General features: G+C 46.9%; 1 protein-coding gene across 4 annotated transcripts in view; it reads left to right on the top strand.

Moving 5' to 3' along the window:
* Window positions 1–1,827: 1,827 nt before the first annotated feature.
* The window catches only part of NCK2 (NCK adaptor protein 2), a 142,134-nt gene continuing 126,018 nt past the window's right edge, over window positions 1,828–17,943 (top strand). The window contains exon 1 of one of the 4 annotated variants that reach the window (XM_077134930.1): window positions 1,828–1,926. The gene's annotated coding sequence lies outside the window, so the exon portion shown is untranslated. Of the gene's footprint in view, window positions 1,927–3,738; window positions 3,790–4,169; window positions 4,241–4,786; window positions 15,316–17,943 lie in introns of those variants that run through there. The other 3 variants (XM_077134929.1, XM_077134927.1, XM_077134928.1) reach the window with 3 other exon arrangements.

The following is a 17,943-nucleotide window of genomic DNA, read 5'->3' on the forward strand; positions in this document are numbered from 1 at the left end:
CCTCTTTGGTGTACCCACCACATGAGTTTTCCTGAAACAAAGCTGAGGTGATGCCCACACCCACACTTTATCTCCTGGGACTTCACCTCATGAGCATCCTCTCCTCCATGTAAGGAAACTGGGCCATTGTCTGATCCCATCAAACCCTCCAACATTCTCCTTTCTGTCCTCATGGGTCTCTACCCCCTTTCTTAGGAATTTCCTCCTTATCTGTCTCCATCTTTCAAAATTGTACAGGTTGCTTAGTCAGAGGTTTTGATTGCAAGCAAGAGAAAGTGCTTCTGGCTACCCTAAGCAGAATGAAAATTTACTGGAATCATATCAAAGAGCTGCTAGGGCAGCTGGGGCTGCAAGGAAGCAGGCTGGGAACTAAGCAGGCTGGCTACCCTCGAAGGAAGTGCTGGGACTTCGAGGCCAGAGCAAATCGAGTTTCACCCTTCTCCCTCTTTGTCACACTCAAGTTTCAGAGGCCTGAGTGGGAGGGTTCAAAGGAGCCCTGCCTTCCTCTCATTCAGATGGGGGTCTCCCTAAAACAAGGAAGGGACTCAGATGTAGGGTAGCTGGTTATGGCAGTCTGCTACTGTGTTGTCTTTCAAGGTCCATTTCTAATGTCACCACCTTTTGAAAGCCTCTCCTGATTCTCTCATTTTGTTCAATACTTTTCAAATTTAGCTTTACGTTGTAGTTGTTTGTATATTGTGCCTTATCCTTCCTCTGAGATTAAAAGCTCAATTTATCTGTTTCTCCCGAATTGCCTCTTTTAACGCCTTACAAATAGAAATGTACTAGGAAGGTTTAATTGAATTGAGGGTCAAGACAGAAGGGCACAGAAAGGCAGATATGAGGGGTTGCCAGGTGTCGAAGCACACAGAAGAGGTATTTTTCCTATTAGCTCACGTAATCCACACAATTCTTGTAGTCGTACTACTATTATGTGAGGCTCAGAATGCTTAAATGACTTGTCCAAGTCACAGGGCTGTAAGCAGGCCTTGGACCTGGGAGGAGAATTCAGAAGTTTTATCTAGTCCAAGGAGGGCTTAGAGGAGGCGGGTCCAGAACTTCCGGGAACACCTTAAATAGGTGAGGAGTGAGGCAGGGAGCTCCTGGCTACTCTGCACTCTAGAAGGTAGAAATTGGTGTGACTAAATGGGGGACAGCGGAGAGCCCAGGGGGACTGAACCAAATCGCTTATATTGGGGCTGAACCAAGAAACTAGATTGTTCCAGCAGGACTAGGTCATAGAGGCCTGTGAAAGATAAATAGCAGGACTTGATGCTGATGTGTTTTGGGGGAAAAGGCTTATTACACTTTCGGCCCTTTCAATATTTTGTTAGTGAGGATATTTTAATAGAAAAACAAACCTGGATGTACTGATGGAGGTCAATGCAGAAATGGGTAGATATTTTTGGATACAACTCAGGCTTCAAAGAAATGTCTCAGCCACCTTGGGCCTTGTAATGGGTTGCATGGAAACCCCCCAAAAGATGGGTCTACCTAGAACCTGAGAATGTGGCACCAGGTTTTGGAGTCCAGTATGTGCAGGTTCTGATTCCAGTTCTGTGGCTTGCTGTTTCATTTTTCTTGTCTGTAAAATGGGGAAGACAATTTTGTGTTTGAATTAAAGACGACAAATGTAAAATATTCAATACATGAACATTTTGCTTATCAATAATTCCAAAATTAGGACGGTAGCATTGAAAGTAGAAAGGTGTGGCCAAAGTGATGCTTAAGAATCAACATGACTCAGAGTCATGGGAGTGGAGATGGCAAGGGATCTTCACGTGATCTCGGCAATCCCCTCACTTTCTGCAGGTAGAGCAGAACTAGAGGAAGGACAGGTTTCTACCCTGGGGGCCGAGAGAAGGTGGTGGAAGAAAGGATTGGTGTGGCAAGGAGGCCAAGTTCATCCTGGATGATCTCGAGGAGGTGAGTTGCTGGCCACAGGGAGGGTCTCATGAGCAGGTGAAACCAGAGACGGGCGTAAAGGCGAGGTCAGGGCTAAGGGTCTCTCTAGGGCTACAGATCTGGGAGCTAGTCCTGGCAAATCCAGACCAGAAGCATTCACAAAATGATTAGCTCTCTGGAAAAAAGGCACCTGACAGAATAAGAACATAAAGCCAAAATCTGTGTCGGGAATATGGCCACCGTCAGAAGCTGGGAAGACAAAACACCCAACAAGGATACAGAGGAATGTAAGAGAATGGGAATCAGACGTGTTAGATGAATGAAAAGATGGCTGAGTTTCATGAAATAGCAGAAAGGCCACCTGCTTGGAAAACAACCTTGGATAAAGACCTACAGGCTGCTGGGTTTGTAGATAATGTCCCGGGTGCCTTGAGCCAGAGTCTGGGGAGGAAAAGGAGGCTTTGGATGATGTTCAAAGATACATGATTCAGTGAAAGTTTACCAAGCTAACAAGCTAAAAACTGGGTCAACACTGTTAAACCTATTTCAAGTAAACTAATTTAAAACTGGGGCAGACCACTGAGTAGATTTCTGCTTTCCATTTTGTAAAGCAAGTTGTTAGTAAAGCAAAGTTTTCAGGAAAGGATGGACTGAGGGGCTACCTTCCAAGGTTATGAAAACAGAATGTTTCCCTTCTCTCATCTCCCAATCGACGTGGTCCACCCTGCTACCAGACGTTGCTAATGAGGTGTGCCCCAACATCGCAAAGGATGCAGGTAAACATATCTCCTCACTTCAGGAAGAAACTGAGGCTTAGAAAAATTAAGAGACATTCAGTTGTCTGACTTCAAAGTATACAGACTCTAGTTATCCATCCTTGGGGACTTTCTTGCCAGGACAAGACAGGGGATGAGGGAGTCAAATAATACTGCCTGGTCTCCTGGAATAAATTATTGCTGCCTTGATAGTCATGGAGAAGCCAGGAGCCTCAGGGTCACTCTCTAACATGGCTGCAGGCTATCCCGCTAGGATATCAGAATCATTTGAATATTAGGGTTTCCCTTTGGGAATCCATATGGGAAGGAGGTGGGAGAACAGGCATCTGGTGCATGTGTCATCCTTTCCCTTTCCTTGTGGGATTTCATCTTCCACGTTTGTTTAGAGAGGTGAGGCCCAACTCGCAGCTGGGCTGGGGAACCGGTCCCCCCACGCGTGAAAACTCCTCCCGGCGCCCACGTTCACGCAGCAACTCCCCGGATTCTGCTACCCGCTCGAGCAGGCGAAGGTGCAGGGGTGGCCGCGGAGGGTGGGTTTCCTCTCCTGCCCTCAGGAAGTGCCCCCAGCAGGGACGCGGGAGCAAAAAGAAAAAAACAAAAAACAAAAACCAAAAAAAAAAAAAAAAAAACTTGTCTGGTTGGGAAAGTAAATAGATGTAAGGCAAAGATATAAAAATACCCAAGAGCAATTACAAGGAGGAAGTGACATTTTAAAGTCACTTTCCTGATGGACAACAGGCCTGCCTTCCTGCGAGTGCCGTGGGAATGTTTTCGGGAAGGGGACGGGGGCCAAACGGCGAGAGCGTCACGATAAAATCAAACAGAGCAGGGACGGGCGCGACCCCCCTCCGGGCCCTCGGCGCTGGCAGCCACTGCCCTTATTTTCACTCCCCAGTTCCCACCCGCCTCGCCCCCCGGGCGAGCCCTCTCCCGCGGCAGGGACGCGTCCCCCCTCCGCACCGGCGGCCAGCTGTCGCCGAGCACCCGCGCGGGCCGCCCAGGCTGACAGTTCCCTCCCCGCCCCCCCCGATCCCCGGCCGCGCACCTCGCGCAGCGCCGCCCGCCGGGCCCGGGAGCCCCAGCCTGGGGCGAGGCCCGGCGCCCCCAGGTGGGTCTCGGCCGCCTCCGCCCCGCGCGCCCGGGGCCTGCGGCGGCGTCACGGCGCGGCCGGGGGAGGAGCGGCGGGAGGCGGCGGCGAGGGGCGGGCCGGGGAGGAGGAAGCGGAGCGGGGGAGGGGGCTGGGCGCCGGGGGAGGGGCCGCCGCCGCCGGGGTGGTGGCGCCGGGAGCCGCGGCGGCCAGCGGGGCGGCGGAGCGGCCGGAGAGAGGGGCGGCCGGGCCTGGGCGCGGCGGGGCCGAGGCGGCGGCGGCGGCGAAGGCTGAGCGGCGGCCCCGGGCCCCGGGCGCGGTCGGCCCCGCCGCGGGAGCGGGCGAGCGGCCGCGGGCGGCGGGAGGAGGGGAGCGGCGCAGACAAAGAGCGGCGCCGCCCGGGCCGGGGAGCGCGGCCGCCGCCGGGACCCCCGCGCGCCGGCGTCTCCCTCACGCTCGGCCCCCGCCGGAGGTAAGCGCGCCTGGGACGGGCCCGGGGCGCGGGGGGCGCGGGGGGCGCCGCGGCCGCCGCAAACTTGTGGCTATTCGGCGGAGTTGGGAGCGCGGCGGGGGCTGGCGGGGCGGGGCCGCGCTGGGGCTGGGGCTCGGGGGGACCGGGCGCCTGGCTGCTGCCCACCGGGTCCCCCTCGGCTCGGCCGCGGGCGGGCTGGGCTGGGCTCGGCACTTTCCAACTCCGCACCCTCCTGCCCGCCTTCCCCGGCCCGGCCCCCTGCCCCGACCCCCTGGGGGACCGGGGCCGCCCCGCGGAGGGTCTGGGCGGGGGCGCGGCCGGCCGAGGCGTCGGGGACGGGGCTAAGTGCCCCGGGCAGCGGGTCCCGGGGAGCCGGGCAAGCCCCGGGTGAGCAGAGGGTGCCGGCTCCTGAGCCGGCCGCGGGGACGGAGCCCGGGCTTCGGCGTGGGAGCGAGTCCTCCTCCCCGCGGGTCAGCCCGGGAGCCAGGATGGGGGGGGTGGTCGCGGCTGCCGGGCGGCGCGTGTCCTCCGCGCGAGTTAATAGCCCAGATCTCGGGGCCCGGCGCCGAGGCCGTGCGAGGCCGCGCTTTGCCCGGGAACTTACAGGCTTTATTGGAACTGTTTATGAATCGCCCCTCAAAGCTGCTGTCACGCCGCATCAGGGAGGTCCTCGCCTCCGCGAAGGGCGCTTGGGTGCCGGCTCCCAGCCTCCGTGTCCTGTCCCAGATTCACATGACTCTGTTGCAGCCACCTGAGCCAAAGTTTCCCACAATAGCTTCGCTCCCTCGGTTTATTCAGGGCGATGAAACTCCGAAATGGTTCTGGAAGAATTGGCTGTGTGACTTTTAAGGCACTGCCTCCACCCTCCCCTGCACGCGCGGTTGGCGTGTTGTTGTGTGGAGCGGTTTAGTTTGCACAGCGTAGAGGGTAAAGATCGCCTTGGAAAGGTCTGCGTGGGATCCTGGGGTCACTGGCAGGTGACCATCAGACGTCGGAATTAAAACAGGCGTTTTAACAACTCCGGGGACAAAGCAGTAATGTGTGTGGAGTCTGCCTCCGCCACTTCGGGCAATTAATTTTGGCGGTTTCCCCTTTATTGGGCTTTGTTTATCTTGCCAACAGGTTTAAGTCTCATGCAGCCAACGTTGCCTCTCATCCTTTGGCTTCTGAGTAATGGGATGAGCCAGCCCTGCTGCCCTGCAACATAATCCTTCTGGCTCTTTCCATTGACCCACAAGGAAACTGACGCCCAGCGAGGCTTACTCAGGACCCACAGGTCTCGAGCCCTGCCTGGTCCCAGCGCAGTGGCGGTGGTCTCAGGACGGATTGTGTGTGGGGTTTGGTGCCGCCGTTTGTGATGTAGTTGTCAGCAGTGCTTTTCAAGCCTTAAAAGTGACTGAAAATGAGATGAACCTGGGCTGCTTTCGTTTATCAAAACAGATCTGAACTTTGCCCCCCAAACACTCCCTTAATTCACTTACCACGTGTTCCTTGATAAACAGGTAAATTAATGGCAGTGTCAGCGATGAGCATGCGGGGAAGAGATGCACCTAGCTATAGGTTTTTTAGATGTTTGTGATAGGGATTTCCTGAGAAAGGGTTAATACTGCTTGTGAAGACGTGACCAGAAGGGGAAATCCTCCCCGGATATTTCTCCTTCTTCAGTGCTGGCTAGATGTAGTTTTGATTGAAGAAAGCGGCCGATCTTCATTGACTTCTAGGGGCAACTTGAGGCCGAGATTCCATTCCTGCGAGCCAGTTGTCAGCTTCTGGAGATGCCTTCCTGCTCTCCTTGCCTTGGACACCTCACCTGTGCTCTCGGCTTCTTAGCAGCTAGGTAAACACTCACCTGGATTGATCAGGAAATACAGGGTGTCATTGCGTGGCAGTTCCCCCTCTGTCCATTTGTGGAAAACTGATAGATTTAAATGGGTGAGATTGTTTAAGGTGCATTTTAAGCTGCTATGCTCAGTTTTCACGCTCTGGGTTTTGCTTTATAAATTTTGGCCTGCTTTATAAAATTTGCTTTGTAAATTTTGGTCTGATCATTACATTACTACATACTTAATCTTCTTCATCCTGGAATTCCTTGATCCTGCCATATTCCTAACCTCTGTCATTTGCATCAGGGGTTACTGAGGCTTTCCAAGAAACAGTATATCTTGTGTCTGAGTATTTTGAGAAATGAACGGCCATCCATATTAAATACCCTAGAAATCACGCCTGCATGCTCACAGACTGAATAACCCTTTAAAACACCCTAAAAACTCCCATATTGCCTGGAATGACCTGGGATGTTTTACTGTATCACATTAGCTTAATTTGCCCTGGCTGGTCCAGGGCTGCCCGCTGTATGGGACAACAAATGCTTCTTATTGCTTGCAATGTACGCTAGGGGAAATAGGGCTTGTGGAAGTGGTTCCCTTGCTTTAAAAAACAAAGCTTAATGACAAGTTCAAGATTGCTTGCTGGAACTCTAGGGGAGGGTGGTGGGTAATGTATGGGAAAACTAGTAAGCCAGCTTTTCTCACCGATGAACTGGAAACTCCCTACAACTTACCCAGAGGCTTAGAAAGTTAATTTTCCCATCTAGTGGGATTGCAAATGGCGTTCCACAAGGTTCCTGTTTCCTAAAATGACTTATGTCGGCATTTCACAGTGTCTTTTCAAAAGGCCTAAGATAAAATTTGCATAAATTTTGTAAAATTAAGGCAACTCAGAAGGTGATCAGGGCAGCCTTTTAACAGGTAATCAGAAACGTTCAGCTAAAGTGAAAATAGTTCCTAATTTCTTTAGACAGTTTTAGTAGTACAATTTTAAAAATTGGACTTACTTTTTATTTTCCTACGTTTCACTTTGAACTTATCCCAAAGTACTTATACTGTTTCTTAAGATGCATTTAATATTAGTAGCATACCACCCTCCAAAGGCCCCCTGCCCCAGTAAAGACGCACTCACACACTCACACATTTGTCCCTACCTCGGGAGCCTTAGTCCTTGAAATCAGGGCAATGAGAAAGTTCTTTTGTGTGGTTTCGTTTCTGTTTCGAGTGTTCTCTCTGTTTTAGTAGTTGTGGGCCTATTATTTCCCTACCTGAAATTGTATTCACTGCAGTTGGTTGTATGATAAACCCCCAGTTCCACGCCTGTCCCAACTCTTGTGTTCCGCAGCCCGGTGATGGAGCTGCACTGTTGTTACCATACCTTGACTAGCCCTTTTGTTCCCTTCTTCGCTCCGTTGCTGAGCCTGATTACCCTCTTGGCCCACTTGGTGACTTGGGTTCTCATCCATGCCAGAGGTCTCCCCAGTTCCAGGTCTTCGTCACCTCTTCTTGCCATGTCTCTCCCTCCCAAGTGGAGGGGAGGACTTTTCCTTTGAACTTCCCTAATGCTTCCCTGGTGCCTCCAATTCGGCACGTGTTACCTTCTGCCTTGTGTCTGCTCTGTGTGCATACTTCCCCGAGTGGAGTTTAAGTTCCTTGAGGGTAGAAAGGTTTCTTCAGTTAGTTTAGCTTTTGGTTTCCTCATTTACCTTCTCCCCAGTAGACGCTTAACAAATATTTATTGAATACCTGAATATTGAGTTCTGAGCCTTTGAGTTACTGCGGCTCAGTTTCCACCGAGATCTCAGCGATGAGGGCTCTGTGGGCTCTTTGTGTTCTGTGTATAACCTGGGCGACCCTGGGGCGGGCTTTGTCAGAGGATGTGGAGACAAGGAGATAGTTTGGTCTGGTAGCCTCTATTCGGTAAATTCTCTGTCAAATGACCCATTTGTAGTCCTGAAGCTAAACTTAAAACTAAAAAAAACCAAACACACACAAACACGCACATACACACACATACAACTCCTACCTGCATAACCACCTACTGGGCTGGGTGAATGTTTTACTTTCCGGTAGATGAACCTGTCTTTCCATGTCAGCCTGAGGTGGAAAGCTTTGGGCAAAGCATTTGTTATCCAGAGCTGGTAAGGTAGGCATTTAGTATTACCCTATTTCTTTCTGCCATTTGCCTTTTAAAAGTTTTCTTTTTAACTTTCTGTATACCCATAATTTAAATATTGTAATTTCCTTTTTTGAGACAATTCTGGAAAGTGGGCTGCTTTTGCTGGTCAATTGTTACTGATTATTTAAGATGCAATGATCAAATAGGAGTAATAGAAACGATGCTTGTATGAAAGATGTTTCATCTACAAAGTACATTTCACAAACTAACACATTTAATATTCAAAATAACTTGACAAAATTGGCCCCAGCCGTTATGTATATGTGGAGACTGGGGCTTAGGGTCAGTGCCAGAGATGACATAGCTTGAACCCGGTGCCCTGTTCCACTGCTGAGTGGGCAGTAAATACATGGTGCCGGCATGGGCCTCAGTACAGTAGTTTTTATGAGGCCGTAGGGGGAGGTGAATTTGGTAGATCTCGGATTTATGCCTTCACCGTGATGTACACACACGTAGGTGGGAACACAGCTACATGTAGATCGACCCTCAAAACGAGCTGGTTCCTGGGAGATGGACAGAGACAGTGTCGTTGGACTTGTAACCCTCTTTCATTGCTAAGAGCCAGTGTTATCCTGGAAATCCTTCTCAAGATGAGGAGTGCTTATTCCTGCTGAGTGTGTAACTGTGTGTTCCAAACAATGCTGATTATTTTAGGAAGGCCCATTGCTTCCGTCACCCAGATCTGGAAGCCAGCAGCCAGGGATGGTTCCAGAGCAGGCAGAAGTACCAGCTCCCCACTACTCATAGAGCCCCATAAGTGGTAAGAAGCCGTGGCTGTGGGCTTCCAAAGGATGCTCAGTTTTTAAGTAGAATGATTAAAGACAGAGAAAAAAAAATCTTGACTTAATCCCATGTTCGAATGCTTCCCCTGAGCAAGTGCAGGTTTAGTTGTAAGCAAGTTTATTTGATCAGGGCCAGGATATGGTATTAGAGATATGGGAAGTGCTGGATTTTGTAAGGAAGCAGAAATGTTTCCTAGCATCTGGATGAATGGAGCAGAGTGAGAGGACCGGGCAGGTGGCAGCCCCTGGTAAAAAGGTGGCCACACGCGGCTGCTCCTGGGCAGTGGTTGCCACACCTGGGAGTGCTGTTTCAGTGCCATGTGTGTGATGGTGTGCGGGTAAGGCACACCCTGAGTGCTTCGTGTCTCTGACCTGCACTAACTTAAGTTGTCCGGAATGATTATGTAAGGTGGTTGAAACGCCTCTCCATGGCTGACCTTGCTCCAGCCCCAAACCTGCCTGACTTGTGAGTTGTTCTTTCTTTGTTCCTTTGTTCATTGGTTCGTAAGAATTAACCAACTTCTGAGTGACTTTTTTTTTTGTATGCTGTATGGCAGGAGTCACATTTCATTCTTTTTCCATGTGAATATCCTATTATTGCAGCATCATTTGTTGAAGGTTTGGTTTCTTTGGTTTTTTTGTTGGTTTGTTTGCTTGCCTGTTTGGTTTTGTCAGGAAGTGCGTGGTGCCGGGAATTGAACCCCGGTCTCCTGCATGGCAGGTGAGAATTCTACCACCAAACTACCCTTGCACCCCGCCCCCTCCGAGTGACTTTTTGTACCTTAAACTCTGAATGTCCCAAACTGTAGGTACCATCACCCAACTGATCTGCCTTCCTTCTCCGTTACTCTCCCTACCTTCCACCCACCTGGTCATCCTTGAATTCTCCTTCACCTCTCAAATCCAGTTATCAAACCCAATCATGTCAGCCTCCAAAACAGTCTGATCTCTGAGCCCTGCTCTACTCTGTTTTCCCCTTTAACTTGAACTGTTGAAGTAGCTTTCTAACCACTCTTAACCAGCCTGTCCTGCTCACTGTATCCTACCTTTTCAAGGCAGGGCACTGCCCGCCCTTTTGGCTCACCATCGCCCTCTGATATGTGTACAGAGCCCCAATCCGACGTGAGTGGGTCTGCATGACTGGCTCCCCTCTCTGGCTTCTCCAGCCTAAGTGTACCCCCCACCCCCACCACAACACCCTAAGCCACTATAATCACCCCACGGCCACACACTGAGCCACAGTTTGCTATTTATGATGCTAAAATACCAAAGTTTATCAACAGTTTGCTTTTGAAGACTAAGGACATGGGTGCTGACTCAGGCTTATCCCTTGGAATAACAGCATCTGGAACTGACCCTCTGACTTGGCACCCCCGAAATTGTGCCTGGCCCCTGCTTCTGCGAGGAAAGACTGAGTACAGAAACGGGTGTGTGTGTGTTTTAATGTTGAGTGTGTCCCTGTAAATGCCACTTGACATGAACAGTATTGGCCATAGCAGTGTAATGTAGGCCACTGATGTCATCTTAAATGCCCTTGCAGCCACACTAAAGCAGTAAAAAGAAACAAGTGAAATTAATTTTCATAATTTACTTTTATCCATCATTTCTAAAATATTCTTTTGATGTGTGATAAATATAAAAAGTATCGATGACCTGTCTTACATTCTTCCATCTGTATGAAGGCATTGAAAAGGGGTGTGTGTTTCCCATTTACGGCATCTCTGAATTCTGTCTGGCCGCATTTCCAGTGTGTGACAACCGCGGGGAGGCTCAGGGATGCTTAGATTTGCTGGACCTTGGGAGTCCAGGTCTCTGTGATTTTCATTATTTATGGTTCATTGTGTATCAAAGTTGAAATAGCTAAAAAGCGATAGTGGAAACAGTTTAGAAAATATCTTGGAGATTCTTAAGGGGCAAAGGTATAACTATATAGATATAAAGGATAATGTAGTCGTTTATGTACTGTTTGAATTCTGAAATCAGACTTGGTTACCTTGCACAGGTTACAAATATTTTTAAACATATTTTTAATTATAGCAGTTACATTGCCAATATAAAATTAGATGTTTTTGGTATGAGTATTTAACATATTTCTGATGTATGTTGAGTGCTTAACCCATAAATACAGAGGCTACATTGCATATTATTTTCTTTAGGGACCATTGGTTTCTCCTCCAGCACACACGTGTCACAAAATGTAATCATTATTCTAAGCACTTTTCGCATCTGACTCCTTGAATCCTCAGCAGAAATTGAGTGTGATGCTTTCTATTTCTGTCTTTATAGATAAGGAAACTGAGGCACAGCAGGTCACCTTGGTGAAGGTGATATAGCTACTAAATGGCAGATGTGGGATTCATGACGTCTGTGAAGAGGAGTCCCAAGATGGTTTTGAAATGAAGTTTCTCAAGACAGGGCAGAGGCCATGTCAAGTCTCCATCGGGTCTTGTCAAGCTGGGGCTAAAAGGTTCCTGGGGAAACTTGACATTGATGGATCCCATGCCAGACCACCCCAAAACTGCTCCTGCCTGCTTGGAGGACCCCGTGGTTGTTGAAGCTTTGGGCCGAGTCGCCCACAACAGGTGGAAGTGAGATGCAGGGAGATGCGGTTAAGATGCTGCTGTTCCTCGGGGAGGATCTTGTTTATACCGAGACTCGGCAAATGATGGCTTCAGATAGGGTCCAATTTGGGCAGATTCTTGGAATTGACAGGCTTACGCTTGTAGTCAGGCAACTTCTCACATAGCTGGCTCTACTCTAGCGTGTGCCAGGATGACTAGCAGCAAAGATTTACTGCCTTAAACAAGCTTAATAATTCTCCTGACAGCCGTGGGGTGGCCAGCTAGCACAGAAGGAGTAAGTGGGAAGGTGGTAAGATCACAGCTCAGTGCTTAGAAAGGTGCCAGTGGCCATATTATAGGACAAAGTCCATCAATGCCCGTATCGATTTTCCTTTAAGGTTGCGCTTAAGTTTAATATCTTATGAATTTTGGTTGAGTGTTTTAAGGATGCCTACAAGTCAACCAATATTTTAATTGTGTCACTTACGAGCCTGGCTACAGACCAGCATTTGCTCCCTCTCTCTCACCAGCTGTGTTCATTTTGAGGACAATCACTGTAAAAGCATGCATCCCTTGTTTCAGTGCGTGTGTGAGAGGGAGAGAGAGAGGGGGAGAGAGAGAGAGGGAGAGGGAGAGAAGTCTGAATTGAGGATAAGCAGCGCTCTTTCTTACTGCTCTGATGATTGAAGCCAGCCTAGGGACACTGACATAAAAACTGCGAAGCTGCATGCGTATTTTTTAAGAGACCAAGAAACAGCAAGGGATTCAGGGAGTTAGAGCCAGGTCCAGGAAATTTGATATGGGCGAATAGTGTCAGACTGCTTTTTTCAGAAACGAATTTAAAATCAGAATCTGGTAAGATAGGTATAAACACTGAATTTCCTTTCCAGTCTTTTGGGTCTCCCCTTTATTTTTCACATGTGTTATGTGACTTATGCCCTTATACTGCCCTCTGCTCTGACCATTTATCTTTCTGTTTTCCCTCTGTCTTCGTGACCTGCACGCAGATGGTTTTTCCTTAACCTATTTTAGTTACTGCCTTTTAGGAGCTCCCCTAGCTGGGACTTAGAAGAGTCTTCTGACTTTATTAAGTTATCTGTCTTGCTTCAGTTCCCTTTTCATAGTGTCCTGACTGGGTCTGTTTTATATGGTTCGGTAGACAAGACCCAGTGGCCCCTATAAAGAACTGTGATATTGTTGTCTAAGAACAGGGGGATGTCAGACCTTCGCTGTCTTCATTTTCATTTTGTAACTTGCCTGGCTGGAACTTTAGCCCAGTTTGATGGATCACTTATAGATGAAGAAGACTTGAGTGTTAACATGTTGCCTCTTAATTTGATTGTGCCACAGAATTTAACCTGTCTCAGCCTTGGTGGGTGAAGCTGACCCCACATTCCATGAGAAGTAGATTCCCTTCATGAATGGCTCAGATGGGTGAGGGTTTTTATGTCTAAGGAAGAAAATATGTTTCCTACGTACTGCCCATCAATATGTATGGCATTCCATTTTTGGATCTTATTGGCTGTTGAATTTGGATCAGGAAATGGAAGCAATTTGTTTGTGTGCTTATACAAATACCTTTTTAAAGGTCAGTATTTTTAAGAACCTAATTGAGACTTGAACCTCCATCCCTGTTTATAAAGGAATGCTTTTCATCCCGGGCAGTTTTGCCCTTGTGGACATTTGGCAATGTCAGGTGATGTTTTTGATTATCCTAAAGGATTGCTTCTGGCTCCCAGTGGCTGGAGACCAGGATTGTTGATGAATATCCTACAAGGCAAGGGACAGCTTCGCACCATGAAGAACTACCCCACCCAGATGTCAGCACCTTGAGAAGCGTGAATGCTGCTCAGCTTTGTTTAAACCTTTTAATTAATGGCATGTATTTCACACAGTTGCCCTTTTGATCAGTTTTTTTTCCTACAGTTTTCATAAACATAATGGAAATCATATGTATTTATTACCTACTTGGAGATCTAAGCACTATTTATACATCTTTGCAGTTAAATATATAAAGGAGAAACTTTAATGTAGTTGATAACCATGGTTTTTCTTTACCTGTATGATGTTATTGGTAAAGATGGCAAACATTGCTTTTGTATTTTCTGACTCAGCACGTTCGGACTGTATAAATAGGAAATGCTGGCTTTGCAGGCAACATTTTGATATCAGGCTGGCATGTGGTAAAAACACATTGTCCTTAGAATGGGCCCTCACGAGGAGATAATGGGTAGGGTAAGGTGGGGAAATTCCCCTTATTAATTACTTTTAGTAAGTAATTGATTTTCAGAGTTTGGTTTAATCAAAGACGTGTTTACTTGGCTCAGAAGCCTGTTCATTGGTGATTGCCTATAGAAAAAAAATTCTGTTATTAAAGTGCTTAAGATTCTAGGTTCAGCCTGGTAGTCTTTGAACTGGTCACGTCTGTTAGGCTTTAAATGCCTTATTTCCGTCTTTGTATAGTTTTAAAATCAACTTTTCAGGAGAGAGAGAACAAAAATACCACAAATTAGACCTTACTCAGGGAAAAGGAAAAGGAAAAGAAAAATTATAATTTGGCTGTTAGTCACAGACTTCCAGTGTCTAGCTTGGTTGCAAAACTGCCTCTTAAGTGACCTAAAATATGATGTTGGTGTCTGATTTTTTTTTCTGTGTAGGCTCTTGGTAAAATAAGGATAGGCCTAGAAATTAGAAGGACCTTCAGAAGTCCCCTTGGCTTTATCTTAATCTACTTTGTATATATTGTTTCCTGCTCTTTTGCGCTTCTTTCTTGTTTTGTGGTTATCTCTTCCTCCTTTGACAGTGACTAGAATAAACAATGAATCAGCACTTTGTACTTTTATAATCAGTCCTTTCATTTCCTTAGTCCTCCCGTGGGTTGAGAAGACCATCTGAAAAATAAATCCTCCTTCTGTGGACAGACTTGAAGTTGTGGGCTGTGCAACAATGTATATCTCTGTTGATTTTGCATCCTTGTATCATCGAATTCTCACAGCATTGGTTGAGGGAGGCGAAGACTTTGAAGACCTAAGAAAGTGTGAGTCAGAAGGCAAAGGGACTGTCCTCTGGGGGTTGTCCCTGAGTGAGGAAGAGGTGATGTACAAAGAGCCCCTCTCAGCAGCGCTTCTGACCTGGGGAGGTGACCCCAAAGCTGGAGCTGCGAACCCTGGACTTTATTATTATGGCTTTTTATATTACAATCTCCTCTTCCCTCAAATAAACATGTGCCTTGATATAGTGACTTCTTGACTTTTAATTACAGCGGGAGCTCGATTTAAACAGTATCATTCTGCACTTTATTAATAGCTGGTCTAAATTTGAACTTCAAAAATCTTGACTCACATGAGAAGTGGAGATAAAAATTCTCCTTTTCCTCTGCTGCTTGGCTGAAGTTGCATAGCTGAATTTCAACCTCTCGACCTCTGCTTTGTCTTCACTGAAACAAGGGATTTGTTCTAATGTTCTGTAAGACCGCTTATGGCTAACCGGATAGTGCCCTATTAGAGATTTTTTTTTTTTTCCTTCAGAGTAGAGTGAAATGAACTGACTGAAGTGGTAAAATTTCTTTACGGTCTAACAAAATCTGAAGTGTCCCATCAGCTGTTGGAGAAAATGGAATTGCCGGCAAGGAGAGCCATTTCCGCAAGCCGGTCGGATGGGTACCTGGTCCTCTGGTCCTCTGAGCCAGACCGATGCTTTTTCCAGGATGAGTACTTGATCGTTTTGGGTCAGAAAAAAATCCGTATTTTTTCAGACAATATAAACTCTACTTATGTTATTTATTTGCTTAAGACATTTAGATCTTAATAATTATTATAGCTCCACATTGATGCTTTTAATGGAATGTTGATCGTCAGGTAGCATATTCATACTTATTCCCTTTTTAATTTATAAATAATGTATTGAATTTTTAAAAACTTTTTATTTTGAAGTAATTTCAAACTCACAGGACAGTTGCAGAAATAATACAAAACCCATACAGAAAACTATTAACATACCCCCCCACACCTCCATGCCATTGCATTTTAATCTAGAAAAAATTTAAGCAATTAACTGCTTTGTCTAGATTAGTCATGTTCTTTTTTTTTGGGGGGGGGGGGTGGAGAGGTGCATGGTCCGGAAAAAAAATCTGTTTTTTAAATGCTATGTTTCACATTATTGATTTCTGCTTAACCTAGTACCCAGATCACTGGGCCATTCAGATAAGAAATTGTTATGGAGCTGTTTTCTAAAGGTAGACCAATTTTGGTGTTTATGTCTTAACCCTGTTTGGCCTCTGGAATAAATTAATAAATTAGTGCTATCGTGCAAAACAATTAAAAATATAATTAGTGATATGTCCTCTGTTTCACACTGAACCACTTTACATTTCCTTTGGCTTTTGATGACGTGGATTAGTGTTTGACTGGCTTTTGTGATATACTGTAATTATTTTGTGATACACTGTGTGATTAATATTTCGTGTTTCAAAATGAACTTAGTTTGAGAATAATGAGATTGTAATTTGAGATAGAAGTTTTGTGAGGCACTTTTAAAAATCGGTGGAAATACATTGATTCCTGGCTCTCATAGCCTTCACAGGAGAGAATTTAATGTGTGTTTAACAGGTCCCCGTTGGATCTCCTCCAAGGAAACAAGGTTTTATTTTTTTTAACAAAATCATGCAGTGTATGTATTAGTTATGTACAACAGGTGTACAGGATGTGTTCTCTGTTGGCCATAGAACTTCACTGGCTGTGAGGAACAATGAAAATTGCACTGAGTTTCAAATATATAATAATCTCATTCTACTGTGTTGAACTAATCAGTTGGTATGTTTATCTCCTTTTGTTGAGTATACTTTTACCAGTTTTTCCAAAGAACAGTAAGTCTGCTGAAAACCATCCATCTTATGTTTATGTACATAGCTATATATATATTTATAGTATTATGGTACATATTTTTTTAAAATAAACTTTACAATTTTTCTGAAAATCCCAAAGATAGAGTGTTCCTGTATACTTCTTACTAACATCTTGCATTTCCATGCTACATTGGTCACAACTAATGGACTAGTGTGTGATTATTAGCTAAAGGCCACAGTTTTTCCAGATTGTCCTACTTTGTACCTAATGACCTTTCTCTGTCGCACAAGCTCATCCAGGATCCCACGTTATACTCGGTCCTCGTGTGTCCCGAAATGCCTCTTGACCGCGAGTGGCAGTTTCTCAGGCTTCCCCTGTCTTTGGTGGCCTTGACAGCTTTGAGGAGTGATGGTCAGGTATTTTGTAGAATGTCCTCATTAGGGATTTGTCTGATGTTTCTCTCCTTGTTAGACTGAGGCGGTGGGTTTTGGGAGAATTGTTCAGCAGTGCAGTTCATTCTTCCTCCTGTAGGTACCTGTTAGCGTGGCAACTCCCCGCTTGTGGTGCTGACCTCCGTCACCTGGCGGAGCCCCTGCTCCATAGGTTTCTCACCTGGCGGAGCCCCTGCTCCATAGGTTTCTCACCTGGCGGAGCCCCTGCTCCATAGGTTTCTCACCTGGCGGAGCCCCTGCTCCACCAGGTTTCTCACCTGGCTGAGGGAGAGTTTACCAGGTTTCTCTAGTATAAAGCTACTTGTTCCCTCCCCGCCCCCCTTTCTGTGCTGCGCTGTGTAAGGAAATAGCTATGCTCAGCGCACACTTAAGGAATGGGAAGTTGTGCGCCCCACCTCCTTGGGGGTTGTGTCTGTTAGTTATTTGGAAATCCGTACTGGAGAATTATCTGCTTTCCCTACTGGAGTGCAAGTTTCAGGGGCAAGAGCAGGCACCAGAGCACAAACCTTTGGAGTGTTCTAGAGGAGAGAGATGGGATGGTGTTTCCAGAATGTGGTTCTGGGGTGTAAATGTAGATTCCTAGGCCCTGCTTGGACCTGTAGGCTCCATCTCCTGGATCAGTTGGTCTGGAAATCTTCCTGTTGAACAAGCTCACCTGGTGACTCTGGGGCATACTCACAGTTGAGAAACTGCTGTATATTAGCATTTGAACCCTTCTGACTTCTTCCTTCGTTGTGTGCAGGTGTTGCCAGAACTTCAGGCCTCCGCTCTCTTCTTGTTAACTCAGGGTCACTTCTTTGCTGTCTGGGTAACCTCATCCTAATTTGAAGATCCTGGAGTTCCTGCAGACAGGAAATGTGGAGTTGCAGTTGTATGCCCTGCCAGGGAAGAAGTAGGTCCAAGTCGAGTAGGAAGGTCCTTAATGCCAGGCTGGTCTGAAAATGGATTTGGAGTGTGTGTGTGTGTGTGTGTGTGTGTGTGTGTGAGAGAGAGAGAGAGAGAGAGAGAGGCCTCTGTTCAAGTTTGGGCAAATCAAAAAAGTGTTGACAAATCTTTGTT

The sequence above is a fragment of the Tamandua tetradactyla genome, chromosome 17, assembly GCF_023851605.1.
Source record: "Tamandua tetradactyla isolate mTamTet1 chromosome 17, mTamTet1.pri, whole genome shotgun sequence".
Taxonomy (NCBI): domain Eukaryota; kingdom Metazoa; phylum Chordata; class Mammalia; order Pilosa; family Myrmecophagidae; genus Tamandua; species Tamandua tetradactyla.